The sequence below is a fragment of the Passer domesticus genome, chromosome 1 (genome assembly GCF_036417665.1).
Source record: "Passer domesticus isolate bPasDom1 chromosome 1, bPasDom1.hap1, whole genome shotgun sequence".
Classification (NCBI taxonomy): domain Eukaryota; kingdom Metazoa; phylum Chordata; class Aves; order Passeriformes; family Passeridae; genus Passer; species Passer domesticus.
In genome coordinates, this window is record NC_087474.1 from 9105647 (window position 1) to 9131854 (window position 26208).

General features: G+C 37.1%; 1 protein-coding gene and 1 long non-coding RNA gene across 6 annotated transcripts in view; one reads left to right on the top strand and one right to left on the bottom strand.

Moving 5' to 3' along the window:
* The window catches only part of VIPR2 (vasoactive intestinal peptide receptor 2), an 82174-nt gene extending 72773 nt beyond the window's left edge, over nucleotides 1–9401 (bottom strand). The window contains exons 1-4 of one of the 2 annotated variants that reach the window (XM_064387131.1): nucleotides 9252–9377; nucleotides 8133–8303; nucleotides 5872–5940; nucleotides 3925–4085 (exon numbers count right to left, since the gene is read on the bottom strand). The gene's annotated coding sequence lies outside the window, so the exon portion shown is untranslated. Of the gene's footprint in view, nucleotides 1–3924; nucleotides 4086–5871; nucleotides 5941–8132; nucleotides 8304–9251 lie in introns of both variants that reach the window. The other variant, XM_064387072.1, reaches the window with a different exon arrangement.
* LOC135279801 (uncharacterized) lies at nucleotides 9054–25989 on the top strand. 4 transcript variants are annotated; one of them, XR_010347040.1, is made up of 7 exons: nucleotides 9054–9573; nucleotides 11696–11784; nucleotides 13497–13622; nucleotides 17091–17227; nucleotides 22211–22527; nucleotides 24067–24451; nucleotides 25889–25989. It is a non-coding gene; the product is annotated as an uncharacterized LOC135279801 (long non-coding RNA). The 4 variants fall into 4 exon arrangements; XR_010347026.1 differs by lacking the exon at nucleotides 25889–25989 and having other exon boundaries at nucleotides 24067–24718; XR_010347049.1 differs by lacking the exons at nucleotides 22211–22527; nucleotides 25889–25989 and having other exon boundaries at nucleotides 24067–24718.
* Nucleotides 25990–26208: the final 219 nt, after the last annotated feature.

Below are 26208 nucleotides of genomic sequence, written 5' to 3' on the forward strand. Positions count from 1 at the left end.
GCTGTACCTTGCAAATAAGTCTTTTGTTTCTGTCTGTTCATGGATCATTGGCTTCTTCAAAGTCAGACAAACAAATAATGCTCCTAGTCATTGGGTTTTCTGTCATTACAGGGTTTGGCAGTTGTCATTTGCAAGATGGAACCACCCCTGTGGACATGCCAGAAGCTACAAATTTGGTCTTCTGCAACAATGAAAAGTAGTGGGGATTTTTTTTAAATTTAGGAGTAAGGAATACGTTTTGAAGAAAACTTTTTCAGATCCTCTTCTGAAAAATAGATATTCCTCATGCATTGAGTAGGCTTGAATAAAAAGAAGCATCCATGGCTTAGTCTTGGCATTATCAGATAAATTTCTTCCTAATGTATAGTTTTATTAAAGAGGCTTTTCAAAAGATTTTAAATGACAAGTGGAAGATTTTGCACAATGAGGGATGCATTGACTGTGCTGTTTCTGATCCACTTCCTGAAAATAAACTGACTACATTTACACTCTTTTTTTCCCCCCCAGGCTTAATTTCTTTTTTTTTTTTTTAACTGTAATAGTAATCCAGAACATTAATTTTTGTTTTGTTTTTAATTAAAAGATTAGAATTATTACTCCTGCTCCTAATAGGGGAGTTGGAACTACATGATCTTTAAGGCCTGTTCCAATCAAACCCATTCTATGAACAGATGTGAATAAGAATAATAGGCTATATCCCATCTTTCATATTTGAGGAGATTTGCATTATTTTAAGACTTTTTTAGCATCACAAAGAGTTTTTCTGTTGGTTCCAATTTAAATTTTATTGTTCTGAGGCCCAGGAGAAGGGCTGATAGTGGACAAAGGTAGCTTAGCTAAATGTCAGCACTCTCTTCTGCAGCAGAGGAATCCATTCCAAGACTGTTTTATGTAGTGGTACATTACTAAAGTGACATAATTATGGGTGTGGCATAAGAGTTATGATATCCTTAATTATTTATTTATTTAAGTGTTTAGGGATTGCTCTTTATGTGACATATGTGCACTCTTGTCAAGGCACCAGCTGAAGTGTCTTTTTCTATTTTAATAAGGTTATTTACTTCTGGAGAAAAACCCCAGACATAGACTGTTGTCAATTTTTTTTCAGTTTAAATGTCATTCAGACTCATAAGAGAGTTTGTCTAATTTTCTTATCTTCATTATATTTTGATGACAACTTCATTATTTTAGAAAAATTAGTGATTACTCCACTTCCCTGTGTTAAACATGAGATGAGCATTATGCACTAATTATAAGGAAAGAACTACAACTGACGTCAACAGAATTTGTGTGACTGTACATATTATAAATTAAATCAGAATATTATACAACAGCTGGAAGACAGTCTAAGAAATAACTTTTTGAATGCCATGTTAAAGGACATGCTGACTCACACATCTATTTAATTCAAGAATCTCTACACAAATAATGTTCTTGTCTACTGACTTTTGCATAGCCTGGAAAATGTAAATGAAATTATTTCCATGCTAGTTCTGGCCAAATGTAGTGATTCCCATTAAATGCATCAGTTGTACTCTGATTAGGAATTGGCCTAAATTGCAGTGAAGTCTGGCTTAGGCAGGGCCTGAAGAGCTCAGGGTAGCAGTGACCTATGGTCACTGTGTGTGTGCAGCCAGTGAAAAGCTGGGAAGGGAATTCATCACCAGCTCCAGGATTTGGAGAAACAGATGAAGTTCAACATCCTTCTTCTGAGCTCTCAAGAGCTCATTTTAATGATCCATGATCAAAAAGGAACACCCCAGCTTTTGGTCTTCAGCCACATTGATCCTGCTCCTTTCTGGGTATAGGGGATTTTTTGTTTTTGCAGCACTACATGAGGCCAAGCTCTGCCTTACCAGAGATCCTGCAGACAAGAATGGCAGGCCTGGAAACAGTGTTTTCTGAAGTGAGCAGTGAACTCATTTCTAGGATAAGGAATTTCTTAGAGGGGGTGGGAATGAAACAAAATTTCTCCATTCACACATCTGATCTCATAAGCAATCCCACAGTCACAGATAAGTGGTGTTCACTGCACACTCCAATCCTGGTGCAGATATTAATGTGTGCAGACCTTTGAGATCAGACCTCTCCAAAGCCCCCACCTGTAAACTAAAACAAGAATCACCACTAACTCCTGTTCAAAGCATACATGGTAACTAGAAATATGACCAGTCTTCCTTGTGCAAAGTCTTCATTACCCCTAGCACACTGACATTCAGGATTCTGTGGAATAGTTTGTTGGGAAGAGAGGCAGAACCAAGTGAGTGTCTGCTGAGGATCAGCTCCTGCCACACTCATTCCAGAAAATGGAACAAATTGTTCATTAGCCAAACACTATTTGTACAAATCATTAGCCTCATTGACAAGATTATATTGGAAGCTTATTTTAGGCAGGTCATTCATTATATTTGAGGTAACATCAAGGACCTTTATTTTCTCAGTTTTTTTAGGGGGAAAGTTTTTTTTGTTGTTGTTACCATATATTTTTCATTTGTGCCTGAAGAGAATTTTCTTTGGTAGACTGTAAAGCTGCTTATGGATTTGATATGGCAATTCAGTCTATAAAATTTGATCCTTTATTCCAAAACAACTTGGGTTTTACATGTGGTATATATATTTTTATTTTTATTAAATGGTCAGTGAAGACTCTATTAATATTCTGCAAGACTGTTGAATATTAGATACCAGAAATTGCTGGTTCATTCCTGCTGCTGGTGCAATGATTCTTGGCTGCAGGGGTGCAGACTGAGTTGTGTAACTGAGAGTCCAGAGCTGTATGCTTAATGCTGCATTTTCATGTCCTAGCTCAGGGTGAGGGTAAAAAGAACACACCTCACTGAACACAGAGCCAGCCTTCAGTCACACAGTCCCACTTCAGCCCCCCAGCATGGGCAGCTCCTAGGAAACAGAAGATGTGAATGGAAAAATTCTAATCCTTCCTGGAGAGTAGCAATCCCCTTGAACATGTCTTGAGAGAGTAGAGTGTCAAAAGAGTGCTTTTGGGTTTTTTTCCTGAGTTTATAGGTTATTCCCATTCTCTGCATTTACCTATGAATAATACACAGCAAATACTGGGACAATAGTCTTCTTTCAGTATGTCCTCTGATCCTTTAATAAACTTCAAGCCCAGCATGGAAAGGGAGGCAAAATAGTATTTATCTTTGCTTTTCTCTGTGAAAATAAAGAAGTTTCCTGGTAAGGAAAGAGATGAAATCACTTGGCACAAGGACTTCTAATTCACGCTGGACAAATTCAGGACAGTGTTATATATATATATATATCAACAAGTAATGATGAAGGAATTTCCTTGTTATCTGACAGTATTTTCCCAGATTACTAGTAAAAAAATACTGGTTAAAGATTCATTGAATGGAATGCAAAGTTTGCCAGGACTCCAGAATGGTAACCTAACAGAAGTTTAGGTGCTGATATAAAAATATTTTACATATATAATTTGATATCTTGCATATCTATATGTTATCAACCTTTATCTTGTAATACATAAACACTCCTGGCAGGTAAGGCAGGATCACACACATTACCCCTGTGGTTAAAGAGAAGTTTCTGTAAAATTTGTTGCTCAAATTACTTTTCATCAAAACACTTTTATCTGAGCGTATACAAGTTATCAAGGACAAGGTTTGGGAGCAGAAGTAGGTGTCTTTTATGAGAAAAGTTAATCTTGGTGGGAAAACACAAATTTGGGGAAAAGGTTTCTTGTTAACCAAAAGAGCAAGACAATACAAAGTTACTAACCTGTAGCAAAATAAGTGAAATTTAAGTGTGCTTAATCTTCCTGCAACTACTCTTGCTTTTTTTTCCTCTCTTGTTAACTTTGATGAAGCCACCTGGAGCAGCAAAGTTTGTCATTTTCCCCAGGTACATAATTTGAGAAAATGGAAGTACATAGTAATTTCTAATTACCTGCTTTCTGTGTCTTGGAGCAAATTCAGCTGGAGCAGCTTGCACCACTCCTCCAGACAGCTCACAGCTTTGCAGGGAGGATGTTTCCCTGAAAGATGGGTGCAGAGCTGCTGAGATGAAAACATGCTTGGATTTCTTTCTCTCTTTTAGGGCTGTGTGTCCTGTAGTACAAAGGTGCAAAAAAGCATAAGGTGTAAAAATAGGGAAGGTTCCTACATTTTGAGAAGCAAAACTTTTTACTTAGGAAGAAAAGAAAGGAAGAGTGACCTACAGGTGCTTCTTCAAAGAATGGTTAGACTACAGAACTTGAGTGTAAAAAGTGCACAGCCCTGGGAAAAGTGCTGCAAGGTGGGTTGTGTTTCACAGGTAACTTCAGAGCTTAGTCTTGGTCTGCTCCAGGGGTCTCCATGGTGAGCGTGACCAGAGCTGTGTGTGCATCCTCCAGTGCAGCATTGTGGGTTCAGTGAACTCTCTTCTGGGACCTGGCTTTAGCAGCTCAAAATTAAAGCATTTAGCTATTGAGTTCCTAAATCTTTAGATGTGTCCCTAAAGCTTTCTGAATATTTTCTTACCCTAAAAGGTGTGAAGAAATAGGAGCAGCCAAAAGTCTGGGTAGTCTGAGGATTATGTGAGACTGAGGCAAGAATCAAATTGCTTTTAAGGTTGCTGTGTGGTGAAAATGAACTTTGATAAAGAACATTCCTGAATTCCCAGGTACTGAAACCTACCCAGTGTGCTAACCTTATCACTCTTATCCCATCTTTATTATATTTGATTCTTAAATATTTTCCTCTACAATGTTTCATGTGTGAATAGCAACTTACAAGTATTTTATTGTGGGAAAGATTACCATCCATCCAGTCCCTATTTATCCTTTCAACAACATGCAATCTTCAAAAATTCCCATGGCTACCTGATATTTATAGGCACATTTATTATCCAAACCATAATTTTACTTGTGGGAAGGCACACAAATACTCTACATTGCAGAATTCTAGGTTTGTTGAGGTTTTTTTCCACTTTAGTATTTCTCTGAATTTATTAATCGTAAATGGGATTCAATTCACCTGAGAGGAAAATATTTGAGTGAAACCTTTTGGATCACCTTTTCCCAACAATATATAGAAACAGACAGCAGGGAAAAAGCAGCTTATCCCAACAGTCTGGGACATCCGTTTCTTTTCAGCATCTGCCTTTGACCCACTACTAAGATGTGGGCTTATTAGATGTCCTGCCCACCTTTTAAATGGTGCTTATTAAATGAGGTGAACTCTAATTGCTAATTTACAGAAATACTTCATGCATTCTAGGTAGAGTTGTAAATTAGCAACTCTAATTGCTAATTTACAGAAATACTTCATGCATTCTAGGTAATATTCTGACCAATATAAAAATTATATTTAGGTTCCAATTACAAGGGTTTAACCTTTTTTTTTGTTTAAATATGAAATCTTGTCTCTCAATTTTTGTAAACAAAAGTATTTTAATATAAGGAAAAAAAGAGTTAATGGTGACTTTAATTTAATTGCACAAACTTACAAAAAGAATATCAAGTGTATTCTCTTTTTATTTGTGTTTTGGTTCTGACTTTAGTTGTGCTCAATTTCCATTCACAGTCCTGTCACAGTAGTGTCCTCTATCCCTCTATTTTTAAATTTGAAAATGCCTATGCCAATATTGAAGTATTTTGTATAATGAAGGGATTTTTGACAATACGGGAGTATTACCCCAAATAGGGGACAGAGCAAGGGCCAGACATGCAACTAAATGAGGCAGAATTTCATTCCAGATGATGGAAAATGAAAAGAAACAAAAATCTTGTCAAGCATATCTGGCCCTCTATTTGTTCAAACCTTGTTATGAAAAAGTAAGAGATTTCCTAGGAATGACAAGAGGACTGGGCTCTATCCAGACACAGACCTCAGCACTGACATTCTGGGACCTCACCTGGTGTTGGAGAAGAGAGGATGTTTTAATTTTCCCTTTCTGATGCATACAGGGGAGCAAACTTCCTATCTGCAAAAGACAAAGAAGTAGATGAATTCCAGTCACAATGTACAACAATGGCATTACTACCAACTGCTCTGTTCCCCAGGCACTAAAGCACAGCTCTATAGTTGCTGCTTCTCTGTGTAAGGAAAGAAGAAAGAACCTGAATCCCTTGACATTCTGGTGACATGGGAATCTTGCTGAATTGAAACTGTGACAAATTCCTATTTTTTATTATTATTTTTAAATTTTATTTTCATTAAAATTTTTGCCTCTATTTTGTGAGCACAAAGATAGTGGACATCTTGTGTGGCTACATTTCACTTGGGTTATATCTTTCAGTATATAGTGCTGTGTGCCCTGGAACTCACAAAATCTTTGATGAGACAAACGATATAACTCAGATCCTTGCTTTAGGTGAGTACTACTACAGTAGATTTTTATTATTTTTCAAAGTGTTGTTGGCAATCACTACTGGAGAAGCAGCGTACCCAGTTCTCATTTTGCTTTTATAAATCCACCAGTGCTTCATAGTAAATCTATCTATGTTTAAATCCCTGAACACCACCAAACTTCTATAGAAAACAGATGAAGCAACATCTTCTGTTACTGACACTGTAGTAACTAAACATACTATGATGGACGTTTCTAAACAGCAGGAAAAATAAGCAAAATAAATACTTAGAACACTGGCTGAGTTTGGCTCTGGATTACCCTGATGTAAACCAAAGGGCTTTCTTACACTTAGAGTGGATAAACTTCATTTGGGTGCTATGTTTTGAGTTACATAACCAAAAGTTTTTTCAAGGAGGTTTCTAAGAAAATCACAGATTTTGCCATATTGATGCAAAGGGTTCAGAGTTCTGAGACACACAGCAGAAAGGAAATGCTCCTAAAGCTCTTGACTTCTGCCAGCTGTCCACACTGTCAACAGAATTGTGGGCAACATGGGATGTATGAATATATTTCTTTCTCCTAACATTCTTCTTAACTCTCTTTGAGGGGAACATAAACACAGAATAAAGTTTCTGCTGTCTTTCATCTTTCCACTAATAAACTGGACAAGTTTTCAGCCTGCAGCTGCCTATTACAAACTTTAACTTGTTTAGTTGCTTTCTTGCACCCATTTAAACAATTCATCATGTCAAATGCTCCGTGCTGACTCCAGAGTTGGAGCATCTGAAGATATTTACTTCCCCTATATTTTTAGCTATTGTTTTGTCTCATCTATTATTTTCAAAAGCACAACACACAGTAGATGGACCAGTCTTCCCCTCAAAATATGATTGATGTGAAAATATTCTTAAAACATACCTAGTAATTTAGGAAACAGATAACTGTTATGCTGATATTTTTCCTGAACATTTGTTTTTTGCTTGGATATGAGAACTACCCTGAACTGCATAATTTACTTCTTAAGCTCTCTGAGTTCCTTCAGAGAGCTGAACAACAAGATCCTACACCAGCTCATGAGACCCAACCAGCACGGTTTGCTTTCTTGCCTAGGATCTTTTGATTTTCTAGGCTAATTTTCTCAGAATGTCTTCAGGAGTCCTTTGTCCTATGCATTAAAATCCATATATGAAAATATTGTTCAATCTATTGTGTATGCACACTTTCTTTTGTTTGGAGTTCATTTAGATTTATTTATTTATTTATTTATTCATTTAAGAATGAAAAAGGATTTTGCTTTCAGAAAGCCTAGAATGTTGGTTATATGACAAAAATCCTTTTGCAGTTTTTTGCTAAAAAAGGAAGCTCCACAAGATGTACGTTAGAAGCAGCCCAGAATTATGTGATGATATTGCAAAGCAACATAATTTGTTTCTGTGAACCTTCAGTTTTGGAGCTCGTAGGAAAATTTTGGACGAGTTATCATAGTACTGATAGATAGATAGATAGATAGATTGATTGATTGATAGATTGATTGATCCTTTTTTTGTTTTTTGGTTGGATTTTGGGGGGGGGTTTGGTTTTTTTTGGTTTTTTAAAGAGCTTATTTTAATTTCCTAGAATAACAGCTCTAACATATTAAAAAAAAAAAGCTTTTTTCCTGAAACTGTAATTTAGATAAGCCTTTAGTAGTAACTTATCTGAATCAACTTCTCTCCTTCCTCCATCTTCTAATCTATAATATCTGAATTTATACATGAACAAGCAGAAGGAAGAGGTTGCAGCTGGGGGAAAAAGATTGACCTGCTTATCTCTAAGAACCATACCTGAGTTAGGGCATACTTGCCAAGGTCTCATTCTTCAGACAAGCTGATCAAGAAATTATGAACAGATTGCAATAAAAACTATGATAGGTAGTCATAGTAGCTCAACAAAATTTTGAATTTTTCCTTTGCTGGCTAAGCTGACATTTCTTCCTTTGAACTCCTTCTCCCTCACTTCATTTACAAAAAAAAAAAAAAAAGAAAAAAACCCACTTAATGGAAAAGACAATAGAAATTACAGAATCCACTGAACTAAAAGTAATTTTTTTCACAGAGGAAAAAAAAAATAAAAAAGTTATCAGAAAGAAAGAAAATCTTTTCAAAAATGCCCTTTATGGTAACCTTAAGCATAAAATACACCATATATCAAGAATTATAGTGACTTTTCATTCACTCAAATACATAAATAAATGCACATCCAGAAATGTCTTTCCAGATTGGAAAAAGGCAGACTCAAAAAGTAATCCTTTCACATTTAACTCATATAGCAGAAAGTCAGAAAAAGGATTCATCCTGACATATTTATGGTTTAAAAGCACTGAGAACTTCCACGTATTTCAAGGATAATCACGTTCAGAAGGGACTTAGCCTTGGAGCAGGGTATATATATTTATAGTTATTCCATAATTCTTCCAGTACTAAGAAGTGAAACACTAGACTACTTTTTTCTTTTTTTTCAGCAAGGCAATCACTGATTCACATAGGGATGGCAGCAGAGCAGTAATATAGAGACACAAAGCCCCAAAGACAGTGGAACAAGAGCTCTGGTTTTCTGGGCGTCATGCTCAAGTGATTCCACCCCAGCTCTGGGCACAGGTGGGACACTGGAGTGGCTCCAGGAGGGGCTGTGGTACCACCTCAGACTCGCTCCAGCACAGCTAACAGCAGGATTGTGCTCTTCTACTTTGCTCTCTGAGAATTGGTTTCATGGAATCACAGAAATCCTAGAAACACTTAGATTGGAAGGGACTTTCAAGTTCACCCAGTTCAGACCACTTTCCCCAGACAGAAGTGGCACCCACTTCCCCAGGCTGCTCAGGGCTCCATCCAGCCTGGCCTTGAACTCTTCCAGAGATGGGGCATCCTCAGCCTCTCTGGGCAAAGGGAGAAGCTGTAACTCACCTCACAGCACACTGTGGGAATGGGTGGAGGTGGTTTTTGAAAGCTCAGTCCAGGCTGGAATGGTGTGAGCAGGGTTTGCTCCAGCAGATCGTGTACATGGCTGGCCCATTGTGGCCCGAGCCTGGCCAGGCCTTGTCTGCAGGGCATTCACAATTTCAGCTCACAGCTCCAGCTCAGGGCAAACACCATTTCAGTTTAGTTTTCCTGTTCCAGGTCTGAGGAACAAGTGATAGTATAGGGATAATGTGTTTCTAAAATCTTGGAATATTCAACTGAGTTAGAAAGGAAGGACAGGCTTGGTAGGCCCTGGGAAAATATTAAGGTAGGCCCTGGGAAAATGTTAGGCTGCACCCGTATAATCATTTAATGACTATGATAAATGATATCATTGTTAGATGCGATGATTGTTTGGTAATTGGATAAAATTATTGTTCAATCATAGCAAGAATCATGAGATCCTTGAATAATGAGGTTTGGGGGTTTGATGGAAATTACAAAAATCCATGCTTGGATGAAATCAATTTATACAATAGAACAATATAAGTTTAATAATTAATATGTAGTTATATAATTGTAAATATATAAAAACATGTTAATCCCGAACCCGTGTCAGAGTCAGATTTGGGTCTGTACCCCTGACACCCAGAGCTCTTCAATAAAAGCACCTGCATATAATCATTCCGTGATTATGTTTCTGAACGTTGACCCAGACTTGTTGCTTCCTGCTGAAAAGTGAGGGAAGGAAGAATGATAAAATCAAAGCCAGAGGTCAGGGGCAGACTAAAGAACAGCCACAAAGAGTTGCCTGCCAGGAAGAGAAGGTGGGAGCATTGGCTCCTGGTGGAAGAAGGGCTTACCAGGACCCCTGCTCCTGACTTGTACCCAGCACTGTCCTGTCAAGGCGGCAGTTGGCTCCAACTTCTCAGGTCTCAAAGCAAACCAGACAGGTTTTGGTCCCACAGTGGCTTTAGAGAACCATAGCTCCACCTGTGCCATTCTGCAATGAACTGGTCTGGCTGTCCTGATGGATCTCATCCACCAGCTCAGTGTCCCTCCCCTGCTCAGCCTCTCTCCCTTCACCAGAGAAAACAACTCTTCTGGGCTGTATGTGGGGAGAGGGGAGGGAGGGTGTGTTTGCCATTGTTCAAAAATAGTTGTCCTGAAAGATAAGCTAACCCTAATGACTTTCAAAAATTAATACTGCATATCACCAATAGAAAAAACTAAGAACTTTCTATAGGCTTTCCAAAGTGCCACTTACAACTATAATTCAACTAGCAATTCAATTTTCCAAGGTCTAAATTCAGGATATGATGTGTGAAAACGGTCCAATTCAAAAGACATATGAATTAAATGGAAATGCAAGCCTGTGTGATTCATTCTGTCAGCATCATCAGCTTCACAAATGCAGGTTCAAAATACCCAAGGTCAATATTTCTCAGTTATTAAAATGAAAGGAAACTGCATCCATGAAAATCAGCAGTAACTTCAGAGCTGTAATGAGGGATCTTGTGAGAAGTAACAGCTTCTTTCTCTCTTTCTTTCTTTCTTTCTTTCTTTCTTTCTTTCTTTCTTTCTTTCTTTCTTTCTTTCTTTCTTTCTTTCTTTCTTTCTTTCTTTCTTTCTTTCTTTCTTTCTTTCTTTCTTTCTTTCTTTCTTTCTTTCTTTCTTTCTTTCTTTCCTCAGGGCATGAAAGGTAACTATAACAGCAAAGGCCTGACTGTGAAAATAGTCAATGGCTTGGCTTTTGTCTGAATCTGGATTCTCCCATGCAATCAGAAAAGAGCTAGGAAAAAAGAAGAAAAAAGTTTTCTATTCCCCTTCCTTTATCCCATTTATGTTCTCTAAATTCCTCCAAATCTTCCTGCATGGGAAGTTACTTTCTCTGACCCTTTTCTATATTTTCCTGTCAGGCAGTCATATTCCTTGTAGCTTCATTCCAGAATGTGCTGGTATTAGGGAATTTTAGGATAAACCTATACATTTGTTATAAATTAATCTCTGCTCAGTATTTACTATTTCTCCATAGGACTTGCTTTTAAAATTTTGGAAACATCCAGATGTGAATTTGTAAATTATTTTTGAAACAAGGTTTAGTTTGGTCTTGAGTTACTAAACTTGCATTGATCACATTTCTTTTGGTTCATTGAATGATGCAACTCCAGTTCATAACAGCTTTTCCATCTGATCATTTCTTGTATCTACATGAAAGCAAATTGTCTTAATACTCATTGCCCTTAAGTACAGTGCCAAAATTAGAAAATATTTGGATTTTATGACTGCATTGTTTTTACGACTACTTATTAAGCCACTTTTTCTTACAGTGCTGTTTCAATTTCCTGTTAGCTGATTGACATTAGTAAAACATAAGTGGTGTTCTGTTGTTGGATCACTCTGTTCTCACTTTGTCTGTCTGACTTCATCTTAAAAATTTGTATTTTCAGTGCCAAATGCCACACTGAGAGAACCTCTCTGACATCAGTGCTACTGCTGTCGACATCGAGTACACTTCATCTCTGCAAGATATGTCCTGGTATAAAACCATCTAATATTCTTCCTGCTTATATAGTATTCCAAGAAGAAGGCTATCAAATATTTTCTTAAAGTATTTTTTTGCTGTTTGATATATCTCTGACATAGTCTTTTATGGCTGAAAATGTGCTTGAAGACTGGTGAAGACCAGCCTGGCTCTTGCTAAGCTTTTTCTCATTCTTTTAAAGATGATTTTGTAAGTAGCCTATTTGTCTTATCAATTCTGTTGTTGAACATTTCCTAGATTGAGTTTTATAATTTATTTAGCTCTTAGAACTTAATACTATAGAAGTATGTGAGCCTTGTGATTTACTTCCACATCTTTTAACATTTATATAAATTTTCTTACTATTCATGTAAATCCTCTTGGATTTTTTTTGTGTTGATTTTGCTGCAGAGTAAAGAATTGGGAGTTTGTTGGAATTTCTTTACATTTTTTTGAAAAGTGTATTTTGGCTGATTTCCTTTGGTTAGTAGAGCTCTATATCTATCCATGCTGAAGGATTGCCTCTGTGGAAACTATTATTTTTCCTGGATTTATGATACTGTCATAGAGAAAAGGCTTCAAGATGTCAGTGTTGATGGTCTATGATGAATAAAGTTTTCTGCATGTGAAATCTTTAATTCAGTTCAAAAATGTGATGTAAATAGCTACTCTTAGACCTCCGTGGTCAAATTACTCTTTTCCAGCTTTGGGTTTTCTCCTTATGTTTCATCTGCTTTCTTATCACATATATTTTGTTATATTTGGTTCTGAGGATTAGGATTGTGGCAAAGCCAGATATTCATGTACATTTTTTCCAATACATACATGGAACCTGGTTGCTCTGTTGGGAGAATTCCAAATTACTTCATGTACTTCTTCATGAGGAAATATAATTCATGAGCTTCTGTGCCAGAAACAACTCAGATTTCTGTGCATCATTCTGGTTTGGAAACTCATTCTATATTTGTACATTTATTCTGAGTTGTTTTCCCAGCCACTGGGTCTGAAGTTTCTCCTTAGCCTGCTGGAGATTTATTTAAGTAAACTGGGGTTGTAGTTTATGTGAAAACAGGAAAAGTTTTTGCCTAGATTCTTTGCTTAATTCAAATTTGTTTTACCTTTCTTTTAATTTGTTTGTAAATTCTTTTTTTTCCTTTTTCCTAGTCTAAAAATGAAAGCTCTCTACAGTTTGGTTTAGATACAATTACAGGAATGGAATGAGACACAGTCAGTCAGTAAATATTTATTTAAATTATTTTCCTGCAATGGCTTTGACAGTACATTTTTAAAAATATACCTTGAAAAAAATACAATGTTAGCAATCAGAAGGTTCTCAAATCACCAGACTGTGCTAGTAAGAGGTGGCATGTCCAGGTGCTGGACCAGCTAGGTGGGTTTTTACAATAGAACCTCACTCCCTATTCCCACTCTACTGAGTTATGCTTAAACCTCAAAAATGAACTTACATCTATACTTAGGCAAAGCAACCAATGCTGCCAATTCTTTAACTAAAATGTAATTTTGATTAGAATTTAGAGGTAGGTCTCCCTTTCCTTCCAGTCAGTGACCTCTAGGGGATGCAGCCAGTTATAATCAGCAGTAGACAGGAGGGGTGCCATTACCATAACCATGTTAATTTCAAATATTTCATAAATTTATTTTTGGTACAGTATTGCTGATATGAACTAGGAGTTAGTAGCACATGTTTTTATTTCTCTTACCTCCAGTGACCAATTTATATTTCATCTCCTGCTGTACATGACATGAATATACTGCCATGTATTCAAGAGAATTAAAGCAGAGCAAGTCAAATTGGAAAGAGGCCTTTGGAATACAGTTGCGTTCACCATATGGTATGAGTTATTATTATGCAATTTTCATAGGTATTGGTATAAATTAAAACATTTAGAAGGGCCTTCTTAAAACCCTAGATGTTATTAAACAATTCATCCAAACCCCTAATCCCTGAAAGGGCTTTTGGACCATTAATCAAGCCATGCTGGCTTTTGCCCTGCACATTTTTCTTCAGACTAATCCACAGAAACAAGCAAATAAATTACACATTAAAATTTATGAGTACAAATTTTTCCTTCCCTCTAACTAACGTGTACGATTTTCCCTGGAGAAATTCCCTCCTGCATAAGAAATTAAAGCTTTTAAGCAAAGAATAGTTCCATTGTCACGAATAAAAACAGAACCATTGCCATAGCCATGATATTTTCAAATATTTAATAGTAGTGAATACTATATTGTTGATGTGAATGAGGACTTATCAGCATATATAACCATAGTGATATATATAACCATAGTTAGCTCCTGAATGTTGCAGCACTGTCATACAGTAGGAAAAAAAATTCATTCATTAATTTTATTTTTTTTTCTGCCAGAAAGGAGACGTTGTAACAGTTTGTTCTTTAAAGAAGCCTCAAAAGGGAAAAAAAAACCTCAAAGCAGCAAACCTTTTGGCTCTTTTGATCTCCTGGCAGCTGAAATCAACAACTGCAGAGCCTGGGGATGTTTGGTTTCCAGCTTAGATGATGGACTGCATTTGCAGGAGGTTATTATCTGTTTGTTGGAAACAGACAGACAAACCAGATGCCTGAATTGAGAAGGCTGTCTCAGTTCAGATTAAAATTTTCCTCAGTTTCTGAAGACTCAGCAAAACTCCAGCACAGGTTGTTATTTTAGTCAAGAGTAACACTTTGAGGTCAAAATGTACCTTTTTAAAATCATAAAATTGTGGACTTAGGCATTTTAAATTCCTACTTAATAAATTACCACGGTATTGCCTCTGGAGGTTACTTCAACATACTTATTAACATCATTTTTACATCTGAATGCCTTTGAAAACCAGATTGTTTGTGCAGAAAAGTAAGGGCTTTATCTTGGCTTCCAAGAATATACCCACTGCTGTTATCTGCTACACTATAAATACACATTGTGCAAGAGGGAAAGCGTAATTATCTAATGCCATTGGAGCTGATGGTTAGAAGACAGTTCTTTTCTTGGATCACGTCAAGATGGAGCCTTGATTAGTTCTATATTAAGCAAAATTATTGCATCAAATACTTGAGTCAAGCAGGCCTTGTTTTTAGCATAATGTATGTAAGAATTTTATCAATATATTGCTAATGTAACTTTCCACTTGTAGAATGGAAGGACCTGCAAAAGAATAACCAGTCAGTAGTTGCTGAATTTTCACCTGGTACTTGCCCAGCATTTGAAACATGTAAATTTGTATATGGAATGTAAATTTTGTTGTGGGCTCCCAGCAGTAAAAGGCCTTGTTAAGCAGAGAGCAGTGGGCTGAGAGTCTCTTTGCAGTCAACATATTCAATGTAATTTCACCTTCCTGTTGCTCTGATAGGTTCATTCCTCTGAAAGACAGAACAAGGGGGCCTTCATTTTATCTGAATTACCTGGAAAACAGATTTACTGAGCTCAGCTGAGTATTATACATAAAAATAATAAAACAAAATAATTTTAGAATTCTAATTTCAGTCCGACCTGCAATAAGCTGGCAAGTGGTTTTTTTCTATACAGCGCAAAACCAGAAAGATTTTTTTTTTTTTGAGTTATACAAGGATGAAAATAAAGTGTTAGAAGTTATTCAAAAGTTTGTAATTTCTCATTTTATCTTCAAGACAGTTTACTTAGGGGACTTGACTTTTTCAAACTAGGGGGAATTCTAAGGCTGGATTATTAGACAAATCACGTAGATGTTTACTAAGTAGCCAGACACCAAAGTAGAATTTGTAAGGGAAACACAATCAATTTTTAAGATAACACTCCAGTAAGTCTTTAAACTACAGAATTCATCAAGCAGCTCCCCATTTGATCCTGACTGCTCCACTCCAGCTTTTCAATTTCAATGTAAAATTGACTTTTCTGTACAAGGCAGAGGTTTCCCATGTTCCACAGTGTTCACAGGAGAGCCTGCTGTGCTCCAGAAATGAGTGCTGCCACTTTCACTGGAACCATCAAGCTGTATTTGTTGTCTGGACATGTTGAAAGAATGAGGACAAGAAAGTCTGTCATGACTTATTCCTGAGCTTTCATCCAGAAAGAGATTTAGTGGACCCAAGAGATAACACAACTTCATACTTTTTGGGAGAAAATAGTTCTCAGGAAAGAGGAACATTTGTTTTTAAAATAACTCAGTGGCATTTTGGGGCAGCCTGGGAATGAGAAGGTCTTTCACATAAAGAAAAAAAAATATAATTAATAGCCAGAGTTAGATAAATGTTTATGACCTATCCACAGTCTCAATTTGATTAGAAAGAGAGAGAATTACAGAAAAAAAGAAAAACATGAATACAATAATCTTATTTTAGTCTTTCCAGATGTGCTTTAAAGATTTAAGAAGCTCAGTGAAGTCACTTAGACTTTGCATGCTTAGTCTAAGACAAATCCAACAGCCAAAATTTTGATACCTAACTAATTAAAAGTACTGGAAACAAACATCTTTGACCTAAACTGGTACTACTTGTTCTCCTAATTTAGAGGAGGAATTGAGGGGGTTGCTATTTATTTTGTTTGTTTGTTTGAAAACATATATGAAAATTGCCAATGGCTGTGGGAATGGGCACTCATAATAGCAGCTTTTCATGTTCCTCTTGATAAGCTTAATCAAAGTATCTGATTATAACACTTCCCTTAGCACTTCATGTATTGTTTCCTTGGGAGCACAATAGATGTAATTTCACTCTTTCAGACTAAATGATTTTCATGGTAATTTCATTGCCATTATCCATCCCACACGTGGTGGTTTTGTATATAAATGTGTCTGACCCATGGCTTCTTACTTGTAGTCAGGAAAAAGTAGCTTCCAAACATAAAAAGGTACAAGCTAATAACAGCAAGTACAGATAAAAAGACATAACTTGGACACAACAAATTTGCTAAATAGAAGCTGAGTAAGAGGAGCATTATGAAACCATACCTGATTACTCTTTGGTGGAAATAATTCTTGTAAATCTACCATATAAGTTAGCTCTTGCTAGATTATTCTACACCTCAAACATTTCATTTTCATAAAAGGCTGGTGCATCTAAGTACTCTCTGTGGAAGATAAGATATTTAATGTGATTCACCTTTGGTTTCACTGTTCAAGTATTACAGCTAAATCTTACAGTTTGCTCTTGTGAGGACTCTGATTACAGGTAAATTCAAAATTCAGGATTCCCTTTACAATGCACAGACAAAGCTCTCCTGTTTGGCTGTGCTGCTCTCCAACAGTGTGAAGCATCGCAGTTACTTTGGGGTTCACAGCCAGCACCTTTTCCTGCAGTTAACCAAGTTAACCACCTGTATCTCTTCAGTCCCTTCTCAGAACACAGACCCCACCTGAGGATAAGGCTGGCACAGCAACATGGATAAATGGGAGACCTGAATTGGCTGTCTCCCTTCAGGTGGCTGAAAACAATGGAAACTTGAAACAATGTCTTCCATCTTGCAGGTGTGTACCATAAAAGCTGATATATTTGGTTTTGTCACACTGAAATGCAAGACACATAAATGATGGCCAGAGAGGACTTGAGAATGTGCTGAATTTCAAGAGAGCACTTGAAAACCCCACAGGATGATGATATGTGGGCTAGAAAACAAGGAACTTTTGCTTCACTTTAAAAAAATGCATTAAATAAAGAGTGACCTCACTACTTTTTTCCCTCCCAGAATGTTTTCCCCCTCTAGTTTACAATGCACTGCTCCTTAATTTTTAAGAGACTGTACTGGGCTCAAACTTTTTTTGTTGTTATAATTTGTCTTTTCATCAGTCAGGGAAGCCATCATGTCTGCTAATCTCATAGGGTTGGCTTTCCTGCGCACAAGGTGGTATATGACTATGAAATACTCAGATTGGGTCAACATTGCACCTAAAATTCCTCTGAAGACTTCAACAACTTGAAAAAAATCACTAAAATGTAATGGGCCATGCTCATATGACTAGAGCTAGGCATTAAGGGCCTGTGCTCAAGAGAAAAGCTTCTTTCTCTAATGCATGGTAAGAAATATCCCTTCATTCTTCCTGGGGAGAAGCAGCAGGAGCTGTGCAAGCTGTTTTAAAAGCATCTTATATTTTATTTATTTTTTGTTGTTATTCTTATTTTGAATTTCACTTCAGTACATGTGTTTGACACATAATGCTGTTGACAGGGCAGGTAAAAGGAAAATTTGAAGTTGTTTCAAGGAAGAAAAAAAACAGCTGTTGCAGAAGAGCTAGTTCATTACATTTAATCCATTAACACGGCTTTAACATGTTTCAATACATCTTATATTTATTATATATGAGTTATACAGTGTTTGGTTCCTTTTTAAAAGGAAAGGAAACTTTAAAAGGAAGGAGAGATTTGAACCTCAGAAAATATACTGGATGCAGTTTTAAATTACTTTGCAGTAATCTGATAAACACACTCTCCCTTACTGTGGAGTGACAACCTGCCATATTTGAGCAATCGTGATAGAAAATATACCACAAAAGTATTAATTATTTTTTCCAAATGCATAATATGTCATGAAGAAACCTGTGTTTTACTTCAGCCAAACCTGAATTCCTTAAAAGACCAAGCTGAAATCATCCAGCCTCATGATGCATCCTGGCCCTGGGGTAAGGTTTCAGTTCATCTTGGGACAAGCCCCAAATGGGGAGAGCACCTTGGATGGCAGCAGGTCTAACACAACCTCCTCTGTAAGGGCTGTGTCCTGTTCCCAGTGGATCCCTCAGATCCTGACTGCAGCAATGCGCCTCTGGTATTCCCACTCCTAACTCTCTCACTGCCTTGCCCATGTTTGGACAGAATGTCCCTTTGTGCCTCTTCCAGCAGAACCATTCACCATCCATTCGGGCTCGGTGGCTGGAGCTTGGGCTGTGGCCAGCGACGCGTTTTGTTGATTCTTGGTTGATGTTTGTCTTCCAGAGGACTTTGAGAGCAGTCCTTGGGCCCACTTCCATGGCCTGGGTGGACATCCAAGTGAGGCTGGGCAATGCCAATGCCATGAGATGTCCCAGAGCCCCCTAGTCACCGTGTGACAGGTGATGGGACTGTTGTCATGGAAACAAAACTGCATCGAAATACTAAAAATAAAGCTGGTCAGACAAACTTGATAGTTTTTAGGCAGAAAACTGGAGTTAGAGACTGTCATGGGTATACTTGGATTTTAGACAGGCATTTGCTAAGGAAGCATAAGATAGTCTAGAGAGAAAATTAAATCAGTTTGGCTTGGACAAGAAGCAAATTGGTTCAATCAAAAGCAGGCTTGTGAGCTACTGACAATGAAAAATTATAAATAATCTAAGAAGAGAGAAAATGGCTGGTGATATCCCACAAGAATCAGTATTGAGCTACCTGTTTAAAGTTTGAATAAAGAGATCTACAAAATTCTATAAAGAATAGTGAGTTATTCAAGATACATGTAGAAGAAAGAGAAATTTGGAATGATTCACTAAAGTAGGGAATAACTAATTTGTATCCCAGTAGTAACGGCTGTGAAATGAGTACGTATGTGGGTGCTTATTAAAATACATGACCAAATTCTCCAGCCTTCCCAACCCAAACACTTTGGGCTTTTATCTGTCAGTGGAAGCTTTCTGTAGATAAGCCTGATTTTACGTGTCTCCTGCCAGCAGAATAAGGATAAAAGTCTGAGAACTGGGCCTCTCCTTGGCGGGAGAATCCAAAAATCCTTCAGTCACAATTTTCTCACATTTAGACCTACATTTTCCAGTTTTTCCTTTAATAGCAACCACATAGCAGACAACCCAGAGCTGTGGGTCCCTGGGCTGATATCCAGTAAAGCATTGAGGAACACACAAGGTCCTTCCCCATGGTCAGGTTGCTCAGTATATAGAGACAACTTTATTCAGCTGTGTTAGCATGTGTGATTAAATTAGATGCCTGTCTGTGATAGAAAAAGCTCTTTTACCTTCTTTATGGCAATAATATTTTTACTATCTGGTCTCAGATAGTGCTGACACCTCAGCTGTGGAAAGCATGGTGCTAATAAGGTAAATGGACTATGCAGAAACATTTGGGATGGCTGTAGCTGTCTCATCCTTGACTTTACTATTAATCATTTAAATCATCCAACTGTTACAAACATCAACTTTAAATAACACCAGCAGCTAAACTTATAAATACATCAGTAGTCAAGGCTTGTTCCCATTTGGAAAAGTGGTGAAACAGCCAGAATAACTGTTCCATTATAAATCCTCAAATGCTCACTGTTTACTGAGGCAGCCATTTCACTTAATTTCTGAAGACAGAGAATCTTTGAGTCATCAAAACTATCTTCATTGTCACTGAACAGGGATTTTCAGATAACAGAAAATTTATTTTATATCTCTTCCTCAGTCTTCTGACCTATCTATTATTCAAGTAACAGCATTTTCCTCTGCTCTTGAATTATTTAAACTGTTGTGCATGGAGACAAACACACTTCCCCAGCTCTGCAACAAGATTCTATTATAAGCATATACTTATGTCAAATCACATGCATTAGTGAACTTAAACACTGAACACATCCAACATTGTGATATTTCTTGGATGGAAACCCCTATCAATAATATTTTAAAAAATACTTAGAGCTTTCACTTTAGATTCTCTATACTAATTTTTTTTTGTAAAGGAGCCAATCTCGCTGTGCTAAGTGCATATTCTCCCAAAAGTTAATGCATGGAATCTCAGGCTGAAGGCAATTTATATTCGTGATTTAAAACTACCATCTTAATCAGAGTATTAGTGTTATTATCATAATACTCATTAATGTGTTTCTCATAGATAATTTAAGTATGAATCAATGCCCAAAACCAACTGAGTCCTCTGAGATCAAATAAGTTAAGGAACTGAAAGATGTAAATAAAATCTATTTATTTCAAATTAAAGCAACAGCAGCATGTTTAAAGTTTAATCTGAGACTATTATGCAATGGTAATGCAGAGAGACCCAGCTTTGGAAAGCTCACCATGAAGTACATAATGCATTCTTGAGAGATTCAGTTTTGCCATGTAGAAGAGAGAGCATTCTTACTGCAAAATGTATGAGAGTGGTTGGGACTACATTGTAAAACTTCTGTGGTGAGAAAGAGGGAGGCACCTGGGGGAGTCAAGGTGATTATATTCAAAATTATGAAGCAGAATTCCCATTACAGACACTAAAAACACCACTGTGGGGTTGAACTCCAAAAGACAGGCTTCAGACACTGTGGAAGTCTTTAAATGACTGGAGAGCCTCCACCTCTCTCTTTGCCTCCAGGAGAGGAGAATGCTCAGGATAATACCATTCAAATAATAAGGTTTTGGGGGTTTTTGGGTACAGTATTTGCCATACTATTTTTCATTTAATAGATGTGTTCACTAATACAGAGTCTTCATCCTTTCCCTTGAAACCATTGATGAGACACAATTCAGAGGCCCTTTCAAAGCCCCAAAAATCCCATTTGTGCTGTTCTGAAATTAGTTTGAGGAGGTTTCCATGTGGTTTCAATGGACCATGGCATTAAGTATACTGTTCATGTGGAGACCCCAATTTCAACCTGTTTTGTACATTTCATAAATCTTCATGTTAGAGGCATTTTGGCATATAATATTTTAATAAAGTATCAACAGTGATGCACATTTGGCTACTGAGAATACAGAGAAGTTTCAGAGGAAAGGATTTATGGGTTTCACTTAGAAACTAGTGTTCCATAAAAAAAAAAAAAAAAGAAAGAAAAAAAAAAGAAAAATCTTAGAGACTTCTAGTAACACAGATCATTTCAGAAGTATTTTTTGGCAAAGATTTTCCAATTATAAACATTACAAATGTAGGCAAAAATGAGCAACTGCTACAGTGTTTGAACAAATTAACACAGAATGTTTATGAATTCTGTGATACTATAAATGTGTAGACATAGGATTGTACAAAACCTTCTACATTCTGCTATATATTTTCTGCTTTTAAGTTATTTAGTTTGTGGTAAAATATCGTTGTCTCCTAACCACTGGAAAGGCTTTCTGAGCCAGAGATAAAACACTGATGCTTCTTCCAACTCAAAAACCTTCAGTAAACATTGTCTGAAGTTACAGTTGAGTGTAGTGGCCTCAACTGACATTTTAAAGATTAAAAACTTTGTATAAAATATCACTTGGAGACCTCAGATTTTATGGCATGATTTTTTAAAAACTGATCAAGATTAAGCTTTCTATGGCTTTTGCTATATTTATTGTACTGGAAAGTTGTTCCAGACCACACTGCTTTGATGGGCAAAACTAACCCTGACTTCCAGCCCACCTGTATTCCTAGACAGTCTGGACTCATTATTTCTCTTGTTATTTATATTAAGTAATACTAAGAACACTTTTTTTTTTACTCTGTTTTGATATATTTCCAAACCCATGATGTTCCCTCTTGGCATTTGCTTCATCTAGTTAAAGATGAATCTCTTGCACTCTTTTTTCCTCTAGGTTGCCTGCATTTTTTTAATGGAGACTTGAATGTATTAAATTTGCGTGAAATAATCCATCAGGATCCCGCCCTGCCTGCCACCAGGTCATTAAAACTACTTTTCCTCTAAAGGAAAAACTCAGCCTACAGCAATCCTGCCTTTCATTTCTGATGGTTGCACATAACAATGGACCAAGATCATTCTATCTAGCAAATCCCAGATTTGCTACTTCAGCCTGAAAAAAGACAGTTAAAATCCTGAGGATCACAAGGGTGATTGCAGCCAAGTGACATAGAACTCCGAAGCAGACTAACAGGGAAAACTGAGCTGAAGAGGGTAAAACATGGACTGTTATCGTAGAAAAAGTCACAACACGCACCCTATTATGGTGTTTTACCCTCACACATTATTGTACATGTAATAACATAATGTATTCATAATTGCACAGAGATATCTTAATGTAAATAATTCACAAGATAGAAAAATTACTGTGATAACTCTTAATATTGGAAATCCACAGAACTGGATTCAAATGTGTTCAAACATTTTTCCTTAGAAACACAAGTCATTTGGTGTTATATAATAGTGTGCAGAAAAATTTGGAGGAAAGTGGTATTGTAATGCAGCAAAATAATCTGTTCCTTTATAATTAGAAAAGCAATTTGAAATTAGCTTCATTTATAACATGAGCAGTCATGAGTATAAAAATAGATGCATTTTGGTTTTTTGAGCAAATTATGCCCTCATTTTAGAACACAAAGTGACGTAAATCAGTTCTTTCTCATGCACTTGTGTGATACTCAGAGGTATGTGTATCCAGCATGGCAGAAACAGGTTTAATTTAAAAAAATATTATTGTTTTCATTCACATTTTCAAAAACCTTGGAAGTTTTCCTATCCTGATTAGTCCATTTTAGGGGAAAATCTAAAGCTCTGGGTCTTACACTGCCTGAAAACTCTCCTATCATTGTCCATGTTACAGGCAGTAGTTTAACTAGAGGGGTCACTGGTGAACTAAAGAAGAAAAATGAGTATTTCTATTTTGAGAGACACATGAACCTTGTTGGAATTAAAATACACTGAAAATGTAACCCCTGAAGTGGCAGAAGTCTTTTAAATGGTTTTCTGAATTTTCAGTGAAGCTGCACATACAAGTAAATTACTGTTACTGGAATTCCATCAAACCCCTTTCTCCTAAAATCCAAATTCCATGTATAGTTTTTTGCCAAAAGGTTAGCAGGTGACACTCAATACCTGAAGCAGAGTTTCAAACCTGAAAACCCCCACAAGTGCCCTGCCAAGTAGGCTTACAGCCAGCTACAGAGTATTTTTAGAAGACAAGAATCAACACAAGCCTCGAGTTTTCCCCAAGCTGAGAAGTAGTAACTTTCCTCTGGATTCTTCATTCTTGCTGCAGTACAAAAGACCAGTTTGCCTGGATCAGTGTGAAACAAAGCTATTTAATCACCTTGCAGTGCTGAAGATGCCAGTGTTAGGAAATATTAGTGATGTCTGTTAAAAATCAAAGAAAACCACTGAGCCCTCCCACCCCAGAAAACTCAGAGACTAATGGATATTGCTTTGAATCAACAACTGCCATTGCTGCAAAACTTAATCTCAAATTATTAATTATTATACTGAAAATAGAGAATCCCGATTTGTAATCTGTGCTGCCTGTTTTGAGCTGAGTTTAATTTTTCCTACTGGAAAATCCTTCCTCATTGCTTGTGGCATCCACTTTCCAGAGCTGCAACATACGGGCAACAGCTTGCCCTGAGCAATTTTGTTCCTGGTGTATCTGTAATACCATCCAACTCACCCTCTGCATGATTTATTAACTGCATCCAATCATATCTTGTAACTTTTCCTTTCTAGGCTGTTTTCCATTTTCCCTAAAGACAGAAATGGGAGATATGTGGGACAGGAAAAGATGGAAAAGAAACGCAGAGAGGAGTTTCACAGAAACACCATTGCTCATGTGAACTGTGGCATAAAGTGAAGGAACCAGATTTTGTTTTGCCATATTTTACTTCATGGAGGAGCAGGACACCCTAGAAAGTGTGGCCTTGGAGGAAAGAGTACCTGGATTCACTGCAAGACAATACCTGGGGCAGTGCAATGAGAAGGAAAAAGAATTAGAAAGTTCTGCTAAGGACCCAGAGTGGCTCTGGCTCCTGCTGTTGTTCACCTCCAGGAACAGCACCTGCATGCTCTGCTTGATGATTCAAGAAGCAGTATTTGCTATGTTCCCATTTCACAGGTGGGTTTTGGAAGAGTTGTGGGGAGAAAAAATTGAGTTTAGGAGGCTATGTTTTGGGAAAAAAAAAAGAATTTATCAATAAATTGACACATTCCTCAAAATGTTCCTAATGCCTGCCTCTGCTTCTCACTTCCCCAAAAAGCTTGATTTATTTATTATAACTAAGACAAAACTGACAAATTCTGGTGTGTTTTCCCATGTATGCTCAACTCACCATCCTTAGCCCTCTTTCTGTGCTTCTCCACAGTCTCTAGTTACTGACCTAAAGTAAATAAATACTCCTATCTCTCAAACCATTCTTTTTCTCTGTTCTTCAGTGTGTCCTTGTCTTTTTCCATCCCCCTTTGGAGATCGCCTACAGCTCTGTCTTTTCTGTGTGTCTTTCTAAAGTAAATGTCATCTACAAACAAAAATTGTCCCTTGTGTGCACCCCATATTCTGTGCCCACAATTGGGATTCAGGTATTCACTAATCTGAATGTAGGTATTTATTTCTGAAGAACCCACTGTAGGGTATATGTGTAGTCTGAAAAGCAAGCCAATAATTTTTAAAGAACTGTATATTCAATTAATCCAAGTGCTAAAGAACAATGTCTCTGGCAGCTGAATGATGATCTAACTGTGCACCTTTCACTACGAAGGGTAAGATCTACATTGCAACTACTGAATATTTGATAGGATAAATACTATACTTTTGTCTAAACTAGAATTCTAAACTCTCTCTAACACTTCTTTGTAGACATTCAACCTCAACACAGCCAAAAGTAATATTTTTCATCATATTTTTTCCTCATTTCTCATGGACAGAACTATTGGCGATGGACCGCCACTGATCACACAGGACCAAAACCTGAGGCCCTTATTGCCTTCTGACATCTCTAAAATACAGTTTCTGATTCATTCACTCAGACTATTATCCAGGCTTTCCTGTCCTGCCTGTGGCATGCTTTCTTGGGACTGAGTGAATCCCATGCCTCCCCTCTACACCCAGAAGACCTTGGCAAGGATAATTTTCTCTCTGAGGTTGCTCCTCTCTTTCATATGAAAGAAAGGCTTAGAATTTTCCCAGCCAGCAACAGCATTTTTCTTCTGATTTGTCCCTGAAGCCAGCCTTGGGCTTTGTTCAGATCATGTGGTTTGCTTGTACCTGGATTTTCAAAAAGCAGCTGTATCAGTTCTTTCCAGCCACTACTAATGTTCAAGAACAACCTCTTAAAGTATGTGCCAAATTTCCCAGTATGTCTTCAAACTCTTTCTTAAAACATTTTTTCCATAATATTTCAATAGCCCCTTTGCTTGTTTGATAGTTTCCTGCAGCAACTGTCCCCTGTCTTGTTAACAAGGACTTGTGAGATTTTATTGATCTGTTGCTCCTTCTTCTACATGAAATCCAACTTGTCAGGGTTTTGACTATGTTTTTCTTCTGTTTTCTGTGCAGCTTCTGAAAGCCAAGGTCCCAGGACATGTGTTCAAGTAGAATATATCTCCTCTAGCTCAGCAAATATACCAGATTTCATAAAATTGTCATACTGAAAGATCTAGCAGTTCTGAGTGTTTTTACCAATATGTTCATTAAGTATCTACTCTATTCCAGAATTGATTTTTTTAGTAGTTATTTCTTTTCCCAGCAGAAAAGAAGTTTCACTTACAGAGCAGAAGAGATTGTCAATTTAGAGCACATTTATAAAAGTATACATGACTTGTCCCACGGCAAAAGGCATTAAAGGAAGTTCAAGTGTTATTGTAACTGTCAGTCAG